At 37.1% G+C, this 6293-nt stretch overlaps 1 pseudogene; it reads right to left on the bottom strand.

The window, feature by feature from the left end:
* Positions 1-736: 736 nt before the first annotated feature.
* On the bottom strand, positions 737-855 carry LOC111740128 (annotated as a pseudogene).
* Positions 856-6293: the final 5438 nt, after the last annotated feature.

The raw sequence follows: 6293 nt of genomic DNA, 5'->3' as shown, positions 1-6293 counted from the left end.
CTATAACTTATCCCCTACTCTCCCCCCAATGAAACAAAATTGCAGCTTGTTAGGTGGAAGCTCATTTGAAGTCTCAATTTTCTTTAGCATTCAGCTCTCACAGGGAAGCGCCAGGTGCTCATTCGTGGCCACAGCACTTGCCTTTGGCTTAAGGTTCAGACTCAACTGGCATCCTACAAGTCTTTGATTTTCTTTTTGCTTGAAGAGGCAGCGGTTGTCTTGACAGCGAAGCTAAAGCTCTGTCTTTGTACTTTGATGCATTTTGTGGTACAACCTAATAATCAAAGTCATTTGTCAAGAAACAGAGTGTTCACACTTTTCTCTAAAGAGATTGAAATAAACAGCAGATTTTATGTGGATGTAAGCCAGAAATGGTAGCCACCACCACTTTAGAAATGTGCCTGGAATATAGAGCCTAGAGTAGGTTTTAACCAAGACTTTATACTACTGGTTCTCAACCAGGGACTGGGGATATTTGGCAATGTCTGCTGGTATTTGTGATTTTCATGACTGGAGAGGGAAAGTGCTCCTGGCATCTAGTAGGAAGAGGCCAGGGGTGCTGCTAAACATCCTACGATACATCCTCCACAGTAAAGAATTATCTGGCCCCAAATGTCAGTGGTGCTGAGGTTGAAAAACCCTGCTTTATGTGATTGTGATGGGACTACTGTGGTATATTTGATCCTCTCTCTCCCCAACAACTAATTATTTTTATTTATTATTATTACTTTTTAAACATCTACAGCACCTGGTATTCCTAGGTGGTCTCTCATCCAAGTACTAACCAGGCCCGACCCTGCTTAGCTTCCAAGATCAGATGAAATTGGGCGTGTTCGGGGTGGCATGGCCGTAGACAACAACTAATTATTTCTATGGTTTAGGGAATAGTTGATTCAGTAGTAGGAATTGAAATTGAAATTGCGAAGCAAGTGAATTTTCCATGCCATGCTGTGGGGACTCCTTATGGACGAGAGTTAAGGAATAAAAATGAAAAAAAAAAACCAAACCCTCTCTTTTAATTAAAGTAGAAATTTGTTTATTTTCTGCGGTTGTGGAAGAGTAATGGAAGTGACATGCTATGAACTCTGACATGTTTCAGAGTCCCCAACAGAGTCCTTAGTAGAACCACATTCTTCTTGCAGCAGGAGAAATTATGCAGTCCATATATCTGATGTTGTCATCAGATATAGTTTGGCCAAAGGCTGCTTTTATCTTCCACTTCTTGAGATGAGACTCCATTTCAGGGAAACCCTAATGTAGTCTTGCATGATTCCAAACCCAGTCCAATTCAGAGCAGCCTGGAGAGGTTTGGATATGAGTTTGCCTCATGATGTTAAAGCGTTTGTTTGAACAGACACAATTTCTAGGAGTCTTTTGGACTGAAGTGGGTCTGGAGCCGTGGGTTAGGAGCTCCTTGGAATTGACAGTCACCATCTGATGTATTCTGCTGAGCAGTGCCATAAGCATTAACTTATTCTTGGCACTTACAATCCAACGTGTTAAAGTGGGATGATATATTTAAAAATCTTTATACATCTACACAGATCAGTTTAAGAGAACAATGATAACTTCATAAAGAAGACAGTTCTAACAATTGGAGCTCTCTTCCTCTTGGGAGATGGCAAATTTCCTTTCTCTCACTGGAAATTTTCTGGCAGTAGCTGTATGATCACAATGGATACTGAAAATTTTTTCAGATGATTTGTGAAGTTAATGAAAATCGTGTCTCTCGTGTCTCTGATTCAATGGTCCTGTGAGTTTATCCCTAAGAACTTACAGTTGTGCAGCCTCCTCCCCACTCTTCTATGTACAGTTCTCCTTAATTTGGTTCCATCTATTGTTGTCTCTAAAATCCCCCAAATGATACATCTGCTAATATCTGCTTTGTCTTTTGCAGATGCCACACTCTTTCAGTCTCTCATTCCTGTAATGTCTTTTGCTCTTCCTTCAAGGCTTATCTCCAGTATTACCTTTCATAAAGCTCTTTCTTACTATTCTATCCTAAACTGATTATTTCCTTTTCTTATTTCTCCCACATTTGCAATCTGGATTATAGAATATAGGGAAATATATTAATGTTTTTATAAAAGTGGATGTACCAGCAGAAGATAAGTGAATTTCTACTGTAACTTCTAAGGTTTCTATGTTTGCTTTTTCTGAAGGAATTTCTCACCTCTTCACAATTAATAATGAGGAGACTATTTAGCACTTAATTGTAAGTTCTTTCATAAATTCCTGTCTCTTTAAATAGACTCTAATTTTTCTGGAGCCATGCATTTACTTTGATTCTCCCTTTGTTTCTTTACTGTGCTGAGGTTAGAGTAGGCAGGCAATAAATGAGTGCAAAGTTAAATGAAGGACAGTAGAAACAGGTGACCTGGTAAGCATGATATGTCAGTGATTCTACAGAATAGGGTTTTCTTCTAGAATGGCATATGACAGACTACTTTTGAGATGTTCCATTCCCTTGTATGAATAATTTGGGAGAAGGCAATATTTTAGTTCTCTTTTTTTGTCATTTAAGAACAGAATGGGAACCATAGAGATGAAAGAATAGAAATGGTTTAGAAAGAAAAGATGAGAGGAACAGGACTCCCAATCTTTTCTGAATCATAGTAACTTTTTCCCTCCATTTCTTCCTAAGAAATGAATGGCAACCTCAAAATGTTAACCTCTACCTCATGTTTCTTACCTCTGCCTTTTGATATTCTCAGGGGTAGAACCACTGGTGTCTCAAGCTATGCTGAGTCTTTACCATATGAGCCTGTTCTTCCAGAGGCAAGGAGTATCTATCAACAGTATTGGCCCTGCCATCTTTGGCAGTTTGGAATCTAGCTACCTTCCCGGATTTTGGATTCAGTGACTACTTTGCTGATCATCTTTACCAATTCCAGAGTTAACTTTAGCTAATCTTGCCAGGAACTAGGTGTGTCAGGCACAAACTGTGAGTGCCAATTTTGCCTTTAGATGATGTTCTCTCTTACCCAGTTTTGGTCATGCTCTCTAATGAGTATCATGGTTTTCTTTGTAGAATTGTAACTCAATCCTACACCTTAGCTTGGTGACAGATACCCTGTTCTTTGCTTTGTTCCGTTGAGACCAGTTCTTCAGGCATGGAGGCTTCCTTTGTATCCTGAACTAATTGTTGTCTTATGTGCAAAGAGAATCAACTGAGGTATCAGCTGTCCATTTCTCTTTTCACAAGTGTTACCTAAAGTCTAGATCTCTTTCTACCTCTCAGAGTTAGTATTTCATTGGCCTGTTCATAGCTAAGTCAATTTTCCTGAGTGCCTGGACCTAGTGTACAAATTTTGAGTTAGGTTTATAGTTTTTTTTCGCCCCCTGTCTCTGGTAACTCAATCATTTGTTCTTGCACCTGATTCTACAGGCTTAATTTGGATGGTTGGAATAACCTTTGCCCTTTACTAAAAGAAGGGAGAGAGGATTGTTTTAACCTTATTGTCCAAGATTCCATGGGATCTTGTTAATAGATGTTATTTGAAAAATGTTTCCATGGTCAAATGCTTTGGGAAAGTGATGAGTTAAGCTTAGTTAGAATTTTTAACTGAAGTATGGCTTTCTCAGAGGAAGGCTAGAGTAGCAGAATTTTCCAGTTTTTTTGACTGTGGAGCTATATCTTGCAGGAACATCTCTTAACAACAAAGGGAATACTAATGATTTTTATAACACCCATTTCAGTTTGTACTGTTTCTTTAAAGAACAATAATAAAATTTGGATAATAGCACTACATGGTAATATTAGGTTTTAGAGGCAGAGAGTAAAGCTAGTCCTGTGTAAAAACAATGACAATTAAGAATAAATCACGATTAAGCTTGTTCTATGAAAATAACCTGTGTTAAACAATATACACATTTATATTTTAATAATCTATAATTAAACTAGAGAAGATAATCAATTTTACAGCAAAAATGCAAGAACAAAATTTTGAGCTTAATGTCTTGAAAAAGACCAGAAACTTTCTGGTTTTGATCCTTCATTCCTCTGACATAGAAATGAAAGACCCAAATACTAAGTATTTCTCTGTTACGAGGCCCTCAAACTAATCAGGAGTGCTTCTCTATGGAAGTGATTTTAGTACCCTAAACATCCACCTTTAATCTTTCATTAACATTCATTCAGCACTTTTTTTTGGAGATGTCTGCTCTATACCAGCCCCTCTTGCTTCTATTAGAGGTCTGATAGGTTTGCTATCAACTTAGATTTTTTTTCTTTTTCCTCTTGATAAAGGGACCATTAATGTATTTTCTCTGAGAATCTTTACTATGTAGATAAAAATTATAAAACATATCTACTGATAGTTCAGGACAATAGTTTTCCATGGATAATGATTACCATGGACAAGCAAGAAAAAAATATTAGGAAAATTAAATTCAGTTAGTCAAATATTTGTTATTTGCTTCTTTCAAACATTGTGCTTGCTGGGTGGGACACGGAGATTAACAAAGACAAAGAAAAGTAATTCCTTTTCCCCATCTATTGAAGAAATCTGTAACCAAGTGGGAAGATCCCCTTTCAGAATTAAAAGGAGACATAAATCACAAAAGCTGGGGGGAAAAACCTCACAAAATACATTGTAATTTAAAATAGTTGTCTTTTGTATCTTTATTCGACCTTTATGTCAAAAATAATTCACATAGAAAGAAGAGCTTGATGATAATCTGAGTACCTTAAATGTTATATTTCAAAGATGGAAATCAGTCCCTCTGTGTAATACAAGTGTGTTTATATGAGGGCAGACTTGTTCACAAATGTGTAAAAGATTTTGCTTGGTTAAAGAGAATAAAGTTAAAAAGGCGGTAGCATAGAAAACTCTTCACATTTATTGTAAAGTTAGAGGTTTTAGGAAATTGCAAGAGAGTCTGGCATTAAGCTTTCCAAGTCATGTGTCTCCCACCTCTAGCAGGATGTGAGAGAATGAGGACCTCACATTGTGCTCTTGCAGAAGCTATCTGAGGAGGTTGCTCAGTCAGTGAAAGGGTTGGCCCGCTCCTTTCAGCATTGGAATTTCAGCGAGCTCTTTTCCGTTCTACTCTGTGACAAAATATACGTATTCTTTGTTTCAACAGAATTTTCCACAACTTTTTTGATGAGCTACTTTGATGTTGTCATTTATTTTTTTATGACCTTTGTTTAGAGAACATCTCATTAAGTCTTTGAGTTTTGTGTATAAGGGTCTTGAGATCCAGACAATGTGAATCCCTACTGTTTGCTGGCCACGAGACCTTGTGACAGATTCATAGTTTCTCTGAGACTCGGTTTCCTCATCTGTAGAACTGAGATAAAATTACTTTCCCTACTTACTTTACGGATTGTTGTAAACATCAGTAATGAAGTATATATAAAAATGCTTTGTGAACATATTTGAAGTATAATGATTACATTAGAACTGGAAGAATTATATAGTTTCTCTATTCTATATTCTAAAGATCTCTTTTCTTTGTCTCTCCAGGCATTACTTTAGTCAAGCCTTCATAATTTTTATCCCAGACTGACTCAATTGCTTATTTTGTTTTCAACCTGGTTATACTTAAACCTTTCCTTCAAGTTACTATCAGTGATCTTTCTAAAATGCAAATCTGTAGAGTCCCTTAGTGGCTCGCCAGTGCCTGAAGCATAAAGCTGAAATAGACTAAGTAAGCCTAATAGACTAAGTAAGGTGTTTGTGATTAGCCTAATAGACTAAGTAAGGTGTTTGTGATTAAAAAGAAAAACTTTTACTAGTCATTGTCCCACCCCCCCAGTACTCTTCTCTGCTACAGTCATACATAACTTCTTGCAGCCATGAATAACTACCCATGCCTCTTAGTCTTTTCATTATGCTGTCCCTCTGACCAGATGTCCTTCATCTATCTTATGTCGTCTGTTGGGTTCTAACATATCCTTCAGGTCTCAGCTCAAAGTATGTCTTCTGGATGCTCCCCTGTCCTCACTGTCCTCCAATAAGAGTTGGGTGATGCCACACTTGACCTATCACACCATGAAGTAACATTGTGTTAATGGGATTGATAATAATATTTACCTCATAAGGTGATAATGCATTAATATTTGTAAACCTGTCAATAAATATTAGCCATTATCAAGAATCAGAGCTATCATTTTGGGGGGAGAAGAATGATATGAATATACCAGAATCCTATTTAGAAACCTCTTTCCCAGATTTGTTGCAATTGGAACAGCTTTCTGGAATTTGGTTTTTATCAGATGTCCATTGCCATTGTAGTGAAGCACACACTATATACCAATGGAAGTTAATGCTTGACTCAAATAATAA

This window comes from Pteropus vampyrus, unplaced genomic scaffold (genome assembly GCF_000151845.1).
Source record: "Pteropus vampyrus isolate Shadow unplaced genomic scaffold, Pvam_2.0 Scaffold58, whole genome shotgun sequence".
In the NCBI taxonomy this organism is placed as follows: domain Eukaryota; kingdom Metazoa; phylum Chordata; class Mammalia; order Chiroptera; family Pteropodidae; genus Pteropus; species Pteropus vampyrus.
Note: the sequence above shows the minus strand (reverse complement) of the source record. Positions and strands in the feature narration are given on the sequence as shown.